We start from the raw sequence: 14,832 nt of genomic DNA, 5'->3' as shown, positions 1-14,832 counted from the left end.
CCAGACACTGTTCAGAGAGGTGTACTGTTTTCCCTCCTTTTAAATCTCACATTTGATGATGGACCACAGGTTCTCAATGGGGTTCAGATCAGGTGAACAAGGAGGCCATGTCATTAGATTTTCTTCTTTTATACCCTTTCTTGCCAGCCACGTTGTGGCGTACTTGGACGCGTGTGATGGAGCATTGTCCTGCATGAAAATCATGTTTTTCTTGAAGGATGCAGACATCTTCCTGTACCACTGCTTGAAGAAGGTGTCTTCCAGAAACTAGCAGTAGGACTGGGAGTTGAGCTTGACTCCATCCTCAACCCGAAAAGGCCCCACAAGCTCATCTTTGTTGATACCAGCCCAAACCAGTACTCCACCTCCACCTTGCTGGCGTCTGAGTCGGACTGGAGCTCTCTGCCCTTTACCAATCCAGCCACGGGCCCATCCATCTGGCCCATCAAGACTCACTCTCATTTCATCAGTCCATAAAACCTTAGAAAAATCAGTCTTGAGATATTTCTTGGCCCAGTCTTGACGTTTCAGCTTGTGTGTCTTGTTCAGTGGTGGTCGTCTTTCAGCCTTTCTTACCTTGGCCATGTCTCTGAGTATTGCACACCTTGTGCTTTTGGGCACTCCAGTGATGTTGCAGCTCTGAAATATGGCCAAACTGGTGGCAAGTGGCATCTTGGCAGCTGCACGCTTGACTTTTCTCAGTTCATGGGCAGTTATTTTGCGCCTTGGTTTTTCCACACGCTTCTTGCGACCCTGTTGACTATTTTGAATGAAACGCTTGATTGTTCGATGATCACGCTTCAGAAGCTTTGCAATTTTAAGAGTGCTGCATCCCTCTGCAAGATATCTCACTATTTTTGACTTTTCTGAGCCTGTCAAGTCCTTCTTTTGACCCATTTTGCCAAAGGAAAGGAAGTTGCCTAATAATTATGCACACCTGATATAGGGTGTTGATGTCATTAGACCACACCCCTTCTCATTACAGAGATGCACATCACCTAATATGCTTAATTGGTAGTAGGCTTTCAAGCCTATACAGCTTGGAGTAAGACAACATGCATAAAGAGGATGATGTGGTCAAAATACTCATTTGCCTAATAATTCTGCACTCCCTGTAGACAGGGCGGGCCGTGGACTCGATACATCACAAGAGAAAGAAATTTATCAGGTAAGCATAAATTCTGTTTTCTCTTGTAAGATGTATCGAGTCCACGGATTCATCCATACTTGTGGGATACCAATACCAAAGCTTTAGGACACGGATGAAGGGAGGGACAAGACAGGTACCTTAAACGGAAGGCACCACTGCTTTAGAACCTTTCTCCCAAAAATAGCCTCCGAAGAAGAAAAAGTATTGAATTTGTAAAATTTGGAAAAAGTATGAAGCGAAGACCAAGTCGCCGCCTTACAAATCTGTTCAACAGAAGCCTCATTTTTAAAAGCCCATGTGGAAGCCACTGCTCTAGTAGAATGAGCAGTAATTCTTTCAGGAGGTTGCTGGCCAACAGTCTCATAAGCCAAACGGATGATGCTTTTCAGCCAAAAAGAAAGAGAGGTAGCCGTAGCCTTTTGACCTCTCCACTTACCAGAATAGACAACAAACAATGAAGATGTTTGACGGAAATCTTTGGTTGCTTGTAAGTAGAACTTTAAAGCACAAACCACATCAAGATTGTGCAACAGACGATCCTTTGAAGAAGGATTAGGACACAGCGAAGGAACAACAATTTCCTGATTGATATTCCTATTAGAAACAACCTTAGGAAGGAATCCAGGTTTGGTACGTAAAACCACCTTATCTGCATGGAAAACAAGATAAGGTGAGTCACACTGTAAAGCAGATAACTCAGAAACTCTTCGAGCCAAACAGATAGCTACTAAAAACAGAACTTTCCAAGATAGAAGCTTAATATCTATGGAATGCATAGGTTCAAACTGAACCCCTTGAAGAACTTTAAGAACTAAGTTTAGACTCCATGGCGGAGCAACAGGTTTAAATACAGGCTTGATTCTGACTAAAGCCTGACTAAACGCTTGAACGTCTGGGACATCTGCCAGACGCTTGTGTAAAAGAATAGACAATGCTGAAATCTGTCCTTTTGGAGAAAAGACAATATTCTAGGAATTTTAATCTTACTCCATGAGTAACCCTTGGATTCACACCAATAAAAATATTTGCGCCAAATCTTATGATAGATTTTCCTGGTGACAGGCTTTCTAGCTTGAATCAGGGTATCAATGACCGACTCAGAGAAACCACGCTTTGATAAAATCAGGCGTTCAATCTCCAAGCAGTCAGACGCAGAGAAATTAGATTTGGATGCTTGAAAGGACCTTGGATTAGAAGTTCCTGCCTCATTGGCAGAGTCCACGGTGGAACCGATGACATGTCCTCTAGGTCTGCATACCAAGTCCTGCGTGGCAACGCAGGGACTCTGATAGACTCGGTAGAAATGAAAATATTTCTGATGGAGGTCAGAAAATCAAAACTCTTAAAGGACCAGTCAACAAATTAGATTTGTATAATCAACAAATGCAAGATAGCAAGACAATGCAAAAGCACTTAGTTTGAACTTCAAATGAGTAGTAGATTTTTTTATAACAAATTTCAAAGTTATGTATATTTCCACTCCCCTTGTACTATGTGATAGCAATCAGCCAATCACAAATGCATATACGTATAGTCTGTGAATTCTTGCACATGCTCAGTAGGATCTGGTGATCAAAAATTTTAAAATAAAAAACTGTGCACATTTTTTTTAATGGAAGTTAATTGGAAAGTTATTTAAAATTACATACTGTATCTGAATCATGAAAATGTAATTTAACCTGAGTGTCCCTTTAACCACTTGCCGAGCTCTTCATTCCATTCCTCGGCCATCAGTGGCTCAGTGTATGGAGGTAATCGGACTCATGGTAGCGGCAATGGACATAGTTCCTTTTGCCTGCCTACACCTCAGACCACTGCAACTATGCATGCTCAAACAGTGGAATGGGGATTATGCAGATTTATCTCCTCAACTGCATCTGGACCAGGAGACCAGAGTTTCTCTTCTCTGGTGGTTGTCTCAGGGAATGTGTTTCCGCAGGCCAGAGTGGCTCATAGTAACGACAGATGCCAGCCTGCTAGGCTGGGGTGCAGTCTGGAACTCCCTGAAAGCACAGGGCTTATGGTCTCTGGAGGAAACTCTCCTCCCGATAAACATTCTAGAACTGAGAGCGAAAGTCAATGCGCTTCAGGCGTGGCATTAGCTAGCTGCTGCCAAATTCATCAGATATCAATCATCAAGGAGGAACACTGAGTTCTCTAGCGATGATGGAGGTAACCAAAATAATCCGATGGGCGGAGGATCACTCTTGCCATCTCTCAGCAATCCATATCCCAGGGGTAGAGAACTGGGAGGCGGATTTCCTAAGTCGTCAGACTTTTCATCCGGGGGAGTGGAAGCTCCATCCGGAAGTATTTGCCCAGCTGACTCAGCTATGGGGCACACCAGAATTGGATCTGATGGCGTCCCGGCAGAACGCCAAACTTCCTTGTTACGGGTCCAGGTCCCGGGATCCAGATGCTCTAGCAGTGCCCTGGTCCTTCAATCTTGCCTATATATTTCCACCGTTTCCTCTCCTCCCAAGTCTGCGTTGCCACGCAGGACTTGGTATGCAGACCTAGTGGATAATGCTTTTCAGCCAGAAAGAGAGAGAGAGAGGTAGCAGTAGCTTTTTGACCTCTCCTCTTACCAGATTAAACGACAAACAAGGATGAGGTTTGTCTAAAATCTTTTGTTGCTTCTAAATAGAACTTTAAAGCACAAACAACATCTAAATTGTGTAATAAACGTTCCTTCTTTGAAACTGGATTCGGACACAAAGAAGGAATAACTATTTCCTGGTTGATGTTCTCGTTGGAAACAACTTTTGGAAGAAAACCAGGCTTAGTACGCAAAACAACCTTATCTGAATGGAACACCAGATAGGGTGGATCACACTGCAAAGCAGATAATTCAGAAACTCTTCTAGCAGAAGCAATAGCAACCAAAAACAGAACTTTCCAAGATAATAACTTAATATCTATGGAATGTAAAGGTTCAAACGGAACCCCTTGAAGAACTGAAAGAACTAAATTTAGACTCCCAGGAGGAGTCATGGGTCTGTAAACAGGCTTGATTCTAACCAAAGCCTGAACAAAAGCTTGTGCATCTGGCAAAGCTGCCAGTCGTTTGTGCAACAAGACGGATAATGCAGAAATCTGTCCTTTTAGAGAACTAGCTGACAATCCTTTATCCAAACCTTCTTGGAGAAAGGAGAGAATCTTTGGAATTTAAATCTTACTCCAGGAGAATCCTTTGGATTCACACCAACAGATATATTTTTTCCATATTTTATGGTAAATCCTTCTAGTCACAGGTTTTCTGGCTTGGACCAGAGTATCAATCACAGAATTTGAAAACCCACGCTTGGATAAAATCAAGCGTTCAATTTCCAAGCAGTCAGCTGCAGAGAAACTAGATTGGGATGTTCGAATGGACCTTGTACTAGAAGGTCCTGTCTCAAAGGTAGCTTCCATGGTGGAGCCGATGACATATTCACCAGGTCTGCATACCAAGTCCTGCGTGGCCACGCAGGTGCTATCAGAATCACCGAGGCCTTCTCCTGTTTGATCCTGGCTATGAGCCTGGGGAGGAGAGGAAACGGTGGAAACACATATGCTAGGTTGAACGACCAAGGCGCCACTAATGCATTCACTAGCGTCGCCTTGGGATCCCTGGATCTGGACCCGTAGCAAGGAATCTTGAAGTTCTGACGGGACGCCATTAGATCCATGTCTGGAATGCCCCATAATTGGGTTAACTGAGCAAAGACCTCCGGATGGAGTTCCCACTCCCCCGGATGGAAAGTCTGACGACTCAAATAGTCCGCCTCCCAGTTGTCTACTCCTGGGATGTGAATAGCAGATAGATGGCAGGAGTGATTCTCTGCCCATTGGATTATCTTGGTTACTTCCTTCATCGCTAGGGAACTCTTTGTTCCCCCCTGATGATTGATGTATGCAACAGTCGTTATGTTGTCGTTATGTTGTCCGACTGAAATCTTATGAACCTGGCTTCCGCTATTTGAGGCCAAGCCAGGAGCGCATTGAATATAGCTCTTAGTTCCAAAATGTTTATCGGGAGAAGCGACTCTTCCCGCGACCATAGGCCCTGAGCTTTCAGAGAGTCCCAGACCGCGCCCCACCCCAAGAGGCTGGCGTCGTGACGATGACCCACTCCGGTCTGCGGAAACTCATTCCCTGAGACAGGTGATCCTGGGTCAACCACCAGAGAAGTGAGTCCCTGGTTACCTGGTCTACTTGAATTTGGGGAGACAAGTCTGTATAGTCCCCATTCCACTGATTGAGCATGCACAGCTGTAATGGTCTTAGATGAATTCGAGCAAAAGGAACCACATCCATTGCTGCGACCATTAGTCCTATTACTTCCATGCATTGAGCTATGGAGGGTTGAGGAATAGAGTGAAGAACTCGACAAGCTTTTAGAAGCTTTGTCTTTCTGACGTCTGTGAGAAAGATCTTCATTTCCACAGAATCTATTATTGTTCCCAGAAAAGGAACCCTTGTGGACGGTGACAGTGAACTTTTTTCTATGTTCACTTTCCACCCGTGAGATCTGAGAAAAGCCAACACAATGTCTGTATGAGCCCTCGCTTTGGAAAGAGACGACGCTTGGATTAGGATGTCGTCTAGATAAGGTGCTACAGCGATGCCCCTCGGTCTTAGGACCGCTAGAAGGGACCCTAGCACCTTTGTGAAAATTCTGGGAGCGGTGGCTAAACCGAATGGAAGAGCCACAAACTGGTAATGTTTGTCCAGAAAGGCGAACCTCAGGAACTGATGATGAGATTTGTGGATTGGGATATGCAGATACGCATCCTTCAGATCCACGGTAGTCAAAAATTTACCCTGCTGGATTGTTGGTAAGATTGTCCGAATGGTTTCCATCTTGAAGGATGGAACTCTGAGGAACTTGTTTAATATCTTTAAATCCAGAATTGGCCTGAAAGTTCCCTCTTTTTTGGGAACCACAAACAGGTTTGAGTAAAACCCTAGACCTTGTTCCCCCGGAGGGGACTGGGTTTATCACTCCCATCTTTGATAGGTCTCTTACACAATGTAAGAATGCCTGTTTCTTTATCTGGTCTGAAGATAAGCGAGACAGGTGGAACCTTCCCTTTGGAGGAAGTCCCTTGAATTCTAACAGGTATCCCTTGGAAACTATCTCTAGTGCCCAGGGATCCAGAACATCTCTTGCCCAAGCCTGAGCGAAGAGAGATAGTCTGCCCCCTACCAGATCCGGTCCCGGATCGGGGGCTACCCCTTCATGCTGTCTTGGTAGCAGCAGCAGGTTTCTTGGTTTGTTTACCCTTGTTCCAGCCTTGCATGGGCTTCCAAGCGGGTTTGGGCTGGGCCGCGTTACCTTCTTGTCTAGCGGCAGTGGAGTTATTAGCCGGTCCGTTCCTGAAATTGCGAAAGGAACAAAAATTAGACTTGTTCTTAGCCTTAAAAGGCCTATCCTGTGGGAGGGCATGGCCCTTACCCCCAGTGATGTCTGAAATAATTTCCTTCAATTCCGGCCCAAAAAGGGTCTTACCCTTGAAAGGAATATTCAGTAACTTAGTCTTGGACGACACGTCTGCCGACCAGGATTTTAGCCAAAGCGCCCTCCGCGCTACTATAGCAAAACCTGAGTTTTTCGCCGCCAATTTCGTTATTTGAAAGGCGGCATCCAATATAAAGGAATTAGCTAACTTTAATGCGTGAATTCTGTCCATGACTTCTTCATAGGAAGTCTCTTTCTGGAGCAACCTTTCTAGTTCTTCGAACCAAAAGGACGCCGCTGAAGTGACAGTAATAACACACGTAGCTGGTTGAAGGATGAACCCTTGCTGAACAAAAATCTTTTTAAGCAATCCTTCCAATTTTTTATCCATAGGATCTTTGAAAGCGCAGCTGTCCTCTATAGGAATAGTTGTGCGCTTCGCTAGTGTTGAAACAGCTCCCTCAACCTTCGGGACCGTTTGCCATGCGTCCCTTCTAGGGTCTACTATGGGAAACATTTTCTTAAATATAGGAGGTGGGGCAAAGGGTACACCTGGCTTCTCCCAATCCTTTTCCACTATGTTCGCTACCCTCTTAGGTATTGGAAAAGCGTCGTCGTGAACTGGGACCTCTAAAAATGTGTCCAATTTGCACAACTTCTCTGGTACTACCATGGAATCACAGTCATCCAGAGTAGCTAATACCTCCTTAAGCAAAGCGCGGAGATGTTCTAGCTTAAACTTCAATGCCACTAGATCAGGTTCTGCCTGTTGAGAAATTTTTCCTGAGTCTGAAATTTCACCCTCAGACAGCCCTTCCCTCACAGCCAATTCCGATTGATGTGAGGGTAAAATAGATAAGGCATCGTCAGCGTCTGATTGTTCATCCTTTTTAACTGTATTTAAAACTGAACAATCATGCTTTCTCTGAAAAACTGGCAGTTTGGATAAAAGATTTGCTATAGAATTATCCACTACTGCTGATAATTGTTGCATAGAAATAAGCACTGGCGCGCTAGGTGTCGCCTGCGAGGGCAAAGCTGGTGTAGACACAGAAGGAGAGGATGTAGAGCTATCCCCAATACCTTCATTAGATAAATCATCTTGGGCAACATTATGAAAAATAACAGAGCTGTCCTGATTTTGTTTGGACGCTATGGCGCAATTATCACAAACACTCGAAGGGGGAACCACATTTGTCTTTATACACACAGAACATAGGTTATCTGATGGAACAGACATGTTAAACAGATTTAGGCAGGCAAACAATGCAATAAAAACGATTTTAAACAAAAACGTTACTGTCTCTTTAAATAATAAAATGACACATTTATTTCTGAATGTTCAAAAAACTATGAAGGCAATATCCGATTTTTCTGAAATTTGGACCCCAGTGTCTTAATGCTTAGAAAGTATTGCACAGCAAATATGGAGACTCTAGCTCTTAAAACAAGCAAACCGGAGCTAATTGTTGGATTTAACCGTTTTTACACACCACAATCCCAGCTACAGCCTTGCTGCAGCTTTTTACCTTCCTTAGGGGTCACCATTCACAGAAAAAAGCCTTTTGGAGTCACTTTCTGAACCACAGGACCCTCTCACATGAATCTGCATGCACTGCCTTGAAATTCAACTACACAGCTGAAGTGCCAAAATGAGGCTTCCTCCCTCAGCACACTAGAGTGAAGGGGCCTTCCTGACTAGATTTAGGTGTATAAAACAAGCCAGATCAATAAAAAACATTCCCAAGTGTATGTGAGCTTATAAAATATTTCAAATGGTATAATATTGTAATAAAAACCAATCGATTTAGCCCCTAACAGTGTCTACCAGCATAAAAAACAAAAAGGGGAAGCCTGTTATCTTTTTTGCTGAGGTGAAAGAAAAATGGCTTACCGTTTCCCCTGAGGGGAAAAATGACTGTCATCTAGCATTAGCCTGTGTTGTTAGAAGGAGACTAGTCATACCTGAAGCAGATGAGTCTGCAAACTGTTACCCCCAACTGAAGTTCTCTTGTTTCAACAGTCCTGCGTGGTAACAGTAATGGATTTTAGTTACTTGTGCTAAAATCATAGCCCTCTTAAACAGAAATCTTCATCACTTTTCTGTTATAGAGTAAATAGTATAAGCCAGCACTATTTTAAAATAACAAACTCTTGATAGAAGAATAAAAAACTACAACTAACACCACAAACTCCTCGCCATCCCCGTGGTAGATGCTACTTGATCAGAGCGGCAAGGAGAATGACTGGGGGCGGAGCCAGAGGGGGAGCTATATGGACAGCTCTTGCTGTGTGCTCTCCTTGCCTTTCCCTGTGGGGGAGAACATTTCCCACAAGTAATGGATGACGCCGTGGACCGGACACACCAATGTTGGAGAAATAAACGATTAACCCCTTAATGTAAAAACCGGTAAAAAACGTTCAGCACCCTTTAGGAAAGATTTGTGGGGAAAAAAAACTTCTTTTAAGCCCTCAAACACAGCAGGACCCTCTGGAGAAGCAGCTGGATGTCTCTGAGGAAAAGAAACTGCGCAACTGAGGCACGAAAATAGGCCCCTCCCACCTCACTTGATGTTATGGGGCCTAAAAGAAACACACCAGAGTGTTTCTAAACTATCCATGTGGGTTAATAACCTTAAATAAGCCACAATGACCCCTTAAAGTCCCTCAAAAATCGTTATGTTTGCAATAAAAAAAACGTTTTTTCCTAACAGTGTCACCAGTAACCAATGAGCCCTTTATGCAAGTTGGGATTCCTAATAAGTGTCTGAATACAGCTTACCCTTCCCTCATGGGGATATTGCCAGCCTTTTCTAGAATTATCACAGTCTGTCTAGAAAAAAATAGACTGAACATACCTCAATGCAGCTTAGAATGCAAACCGTTCCCCCAACTAAAGTTTTCCTGTACTCTTCAGCCCTTGTGAGAACAGCAGTGGATCTTAGTTACAAAGTGCTAAGATCATCATCCTCCTTGCAGAAATCTTCATCCCTTTCCTGCCAGAGAGTGAATAGTACACACCGGTACCATTTAAAATAACAAACTTTTGCTTGAGAAAATAAAAACTAACATTTTTGTCACCACACTCACTTTACCCTTCCTAGCAGTTAAGCAGGCAAAGAGAATGACTGGGGGGGTGGAGCTAAGGGAGGAGCTATATAGACAGCTCTGCTGTGGGTGCTCTCTTTGCCACTTCCTGTTAGGAAGGAGAATATCCCACAAGTATGGATGAATCCGTGGACTCGATACATCTTACAAGAGAAAAATGCTACTCACCATGTAATTGCTTTTTCTACTGTATCGGTAGCTCTTAAAGCTGATCTCTTATTTTATCCTGTTACAGAAGCCAGCTGGTAAAGCCCTGCATCTTTATACTGGGTACCGCCATCTTGTAATGCAAGTATTATTGCATCCTGTGAGAGTAGCAGTGTGCTCTCACAGATCAGTGACGCTACAGTATCTTCAACCCACACTTTGTGTCAGCTTGCACAGTAGAAAGCAGAAGGTTTACATTTTTGCAATTTTTTAATACAGTTTAAAAGGTACGTAACAAATATACAGGGAGTGCAGAATTATTAGGCAAGTTGTATTTTTGAGGATTAATTTTATTATTGAACAACCACCATGTTCTCAATGAACCCAAAAAACTCATTAATATCAAAGCTGAATAGTTTTGGAAGTAGTTTTTAGTTTGTTTTTAGTTATAGCTATTTTAGGGAGATATCTGTGTGTGCAGGTGACTATTACTGTGCATAATTATTAGGCAACTTAACAAAACAAATATATACCAATTTCAAATATTTATTTTTACCAGTGAAACCAATATAACATCTCAACATTCACAAATATACATTTCTGACATTCAAAAACAAAACAAAAACAAATCAGTGACCAATATAGCCACCTTTCTTTGCAAGGACACTCAAAAGCCTGCCATCCATGGATTCTGTCAGTGTTTTGATCTGTTCACCATCAACATTGCGTGCAGCAGCAACCACAGCCTCCCAGACACTGTTCAGAGAGGTGTACTGTTTTCCCTCCTTGTAAATCTCACATTTGATGATGGACCACAGGTTCTCAATGGGGTTCAGATCAGGTGAACAAGGAGGCCATGTTATTAGATTTTCTTCTTTTATACCCTTTCTTGCCAGCCACGCTGTGGAGTACTTGGACGCGTGTGATGGAGCATTGTCCTGCATGAAAATCATGTTTTTCTTGAAGGATGCAGACTTCTTCCTGTAACACTGCTTGAAGAAGGTGTCTTCCAGAAACTGGCAGTAGGACTGGGAGTTGAGCTTGACTCCATCCTCAACCCGAAAAGGCCCCACAAGCTCATCTTTGATGATACCAGCCCAAACCAGTACTCCACCTCCACCTTGCTGGCGTCTGAGTCGGACTGGAGCTCTCTGCCCTTTACCAATCCAGCCACGGGCCCATCCATCTGGCCCATCAAGACTCACTCTCATTTCATCAGTCCATAAAACCTTAGAAAAATCAGTCTTGAGATATTTCTTGGCCCAGTCTTGACGTTTCAGCTTGTGTGTCTTGTTCAGTGGTGGTCGTCTTTCAGCCTTTCTTACCTTGGCCATGTCTCTGAGTATTGCACACCTTGTGCTTTTGGGCACTCCAGTGATGTTGCAGCTCTGAAATATGGCCAAACTGGTGGCAAGTGGCATCTTGGCAGCTGCACGCTTGACTTTTCTCAGTTCATGGGCAGTTATTTTGCGCCTTGGTTTTTCTACACGCTTCTTGCAACCCTGTTGACTATTTTGAATGAAACGCTTGATTGTTCAATGATCACGCTTCAGAAGCTTTGCAATTTTAAGAGTGCTGCATCCCTCTGCAAGCTATCTCACTATTTTTGACTTTTTTGAGCCTGTCAAGTCCTTCTTTTGACCCATTTTGCCAAAGGAAAGGAAGTTGCCTAATAATTATGCACACCTGATATAGGGTGTTGATGTCATTAGACCACACCCCTTCTCATTACAGAGATGCACATCACCTAATATGCTTAATTGGTAGTAGGCTTTCGAGCCTATACAGCTTGGAGTAAGACAACATGCATAAAGAGAATGATGTGGTCAAAATACTCATTTGCCTAATAATTCTGCAGTCCCTGTAAAAAGCACTCAGGGAGAGTAAGTATAGAGAAAAGCAGCCACTGCAAAAACATACAGCTACCACTCTGTATTGTGCACGTTAAACTGAAGTGTATGATATGGCATGTCAAGTAAACAACACTAATCTGTAAATAAGCACTGCATCTATCATAGGGTATGAGAATACTTAAACTACAAGATGGCGGCGCCAAGTGTGAAGATGCAGAGTTTCACTAACCAGCACTTAACAGCATGGTAAGTAGTAACCATTATATTGTAGCTGTACGCAGAAGTATAACCGTATAATGTCCTTTTTATATATAATAAAACAAACCTGATAAATTAATTTCTTTCATGATGGTGAGAGTTTGAGTCATTAAGTGTGGGAATTCCCCTCCTGACCTCTAGGAGGAGGCAAAAGACCCCCTCGCCAACACACCAGAGTTTTAATTCCCTCCCAATTTCCAGTCATACATATTACAATTGCCCAAAGGAGAAGAAGAAAGTCTGAAATTTTTCGTGGCTTCCACATAATATTTGAGAGCTCTCACAACATCCAAATCGTGAAAAGATGCTCCTTAAGGCTGTGACACACTGCAAGCGGAGCAGCGCGCAGCGTGTAGATACGGCTGTGCGCGCTCAGTGTGTCCTGCCTTTTCATCTCTGAGCAGTCTGCTGTGTCAGGTCGCGTAGCTGAGCACTGAGAGATGAAATATCTGAACTTCAGAAGCGATGCAACGCAAAGCAAACCAGCTGCTTCACCTCGCGCCACATCTCTTGCAGTGTGACACAGACTTTAGAGTTCTTGGGAGAGGGACAAAAAGGAGGAAACATCTGATTAATAGTATCTAAAGATACCACCATAGGAAGAAAGAAAAACCTAGAAACCCTTCTAGCCAAAGCTAGAAAAAAAAAGAAACGTCCATGATAAAAGCTAAAGGTCTAAACCTTGGATACAATCAAAAGGAGGAGTTGGGACAACCCTCAACACCAGATAAAGATTCCAAAAAACTGGGTGAAACACTGGTCAAAGTCTGATAAGAGGATGAACAAAGGAAATGTATGCTTACCTGATAAATGTATTTATTTCTTGACACGGTAAGTCCATGGATCATCATCAAATACTGATGGGAATATCACTCCTTGCCAGCAGGAGACGGCAAAGAGCACCACAGAAAACCTGTTAAATATCACTTCCCTGCCCACAAACCCCAGTCATTTGACCAAAGGGAAAGGAGAAAACATAATTTATGTAAGAACTTACTTGATAAATTCATTTCTTTCATATTGGCAAAAGTCCATGAGCTAGTGACGCATGGGATATACAATCCTACCAGGAGGGGCAAAGTTTCCCAAACCTTAAAATGCCTACAAATACACCCCTCACCACACCCACAATTCAGTTTAATGAATAGCCAAGTAGTGGGATGATAAAGAAAGGAGTAAAAAGCATCAACACAGGAATTTGGAAATAATTGTGCTTTAAACAAATAAATCATAACCATCATAAAAAAAGGGGGTGGGCCTCATGGACTCTTATCAATATGAAAGAAATGAATTTATCAGGTAAGTGCTTACATAAATTATGTTTTCTTTCATGTAATTGGCAAGAGTCCATGAGCTAGTGACGTATGGGATAGCAATACCCAAGATGTGGAACTTCACACAAGACTCACTAGAGAGGGAGGGAAAAAAATATAAAACAGCCATTTTCCACTGGAAAAAAATAATCCACAACCCAAAATATATATTTATTCTCATAAATGAAAGGAAAAAAACTTAAATCAAAAGCAGAAGAATTAAACTGAAACAGCTGCCTGAAGAACTTTTCTACCAAAAACTGCTTCCGAAGAAGCAAATACATCAAAATGGTAGAATTTAGAAAATGTATGCAAAGAAGACCAAGTTGCTGCTTTGCAAATCTGATCAACTGAAGCTTCATTCTTAAAAGCCCAAGAAGTGGAAACTGATCTAGTAGAATGAGCTGTAATTCTCTGAGGCGGGGCTTGACCCGACTCCAACTAAGCTAGATGAATCAAAAACTTTAACCACGAAGCCAAGGAAACAGCAGAAGCCTTCTGACCTTTCCTAGAACTAGAAAATATCACAAATAGACTAGAAGTCTTCCTGAAATCTTTAGTAGCTTCAACATAATATTTCAAAGCTCTTACCATATCCAAAGAATGTAAGGTTCTCTCCAAAGAATTCTTAGGATTAGAACACAAGGAAGGGACAACAATTTCTCTATTAATGGTGTTAGAATTCACAACCTTAGGTAAGAATTTAAATGAAGTCCGCAAAACCGCCTTATCCTGATGAAAAATCAGAAAAGGAGATTTACAAGAGAGAGCGGATAGTTCAGAAACTCTTCTAGCATAAGAGATGGCCAAAAGAAACAACACTTTCCAAGAAAGTAGTTTAATGTCCAAAGAATGCATAGGCTCAAACGGAGAAGCCTGTAAAGCCTTCAAAACTAAATTAAAACTCCAAGGAGGAGAGATTGATTTAATGACAGGCTTGATACGAACCAAAGCCTGCACAAAACAATGAATATCAGGAAGTTTAGCAATCTTTCTATGAAATAAAACAGAAAGAGCAGAGATTTGTCCTTTCAAGGACCTTTCAGACAAACCTTTATCCAAACCATCCTGAAGAAACTAAAATTCTAGGAATTCTAAAAGAATGCCAAGAGAATTTATGAGAAGAACACCATGAAATGTAAGTCTTCCAAACTCGATAATAAATCTTTCTAGAAACAGATTTACGAGCCTGTATTAGTCACTGAGTCAGAGAAACCTCTATGACTAAGCACTAAGCGTTCAATCTCCATACCTTCAAATTTAATGATTTGAGATCCTGATGGAAAAACGGACCTTGAGATAGGAGGTCTGGCCTTAGTGGAAGTGGCCAAGGTTGGTGTAATGATTATTTTATATAGAATATGGATTACATGTGCAAACTAATATTTAATTAATTATACCACCCAGTCTCACACCAAACCTTGACTCATTAGATTTTCTTAAGAGTCTTGTTTTGCTCATTGACTGGGGGATGACAACTTAGTCATAGGCCTAGATAGGGAAATCTGAGATTTGAATCCCAAATTTAGATCCCTATAAATCACAATACTTTAAGTTGTT

The 14,832-nt window shown here is 42.3% G+C and overlaps 1 protein-coding gene across 1 annotated transcript in view; it reads right to left on the bottom strand.

The window, feature by feature from the left end:
* The window catches only part of LOC128652530 (cohesin subunit SA-2), an 851,571-nt gene that overhangs the window by 555,076 nt on the left and 281,663 nt on the right, over positions 1–14,832 (bottom strand). The gene's annotated exons all lie outside the window — the stretch shown is intronic.

The sequence above is a fragment of the Bombina bombina genome, chromosome 3 (assembly GCF_027579735.1).
Source record: "Bombina bombina isolate aBomBom1 chromosome 3, aBomBom1.pri, whole genome shotgun sequence".
In the NCBI taxonomy this organism is placed as follows: domain Eukaryota; kingdom Metazoa; phylum Chordata; class Amphibia; order Anura; family Bombinatoridae; genus Bombina; species Bombina bombina.
Note: the sequence above shows the minus strand (reverse complement) of the source record. Positions and strands in the feature narration are given on the sequence as shown.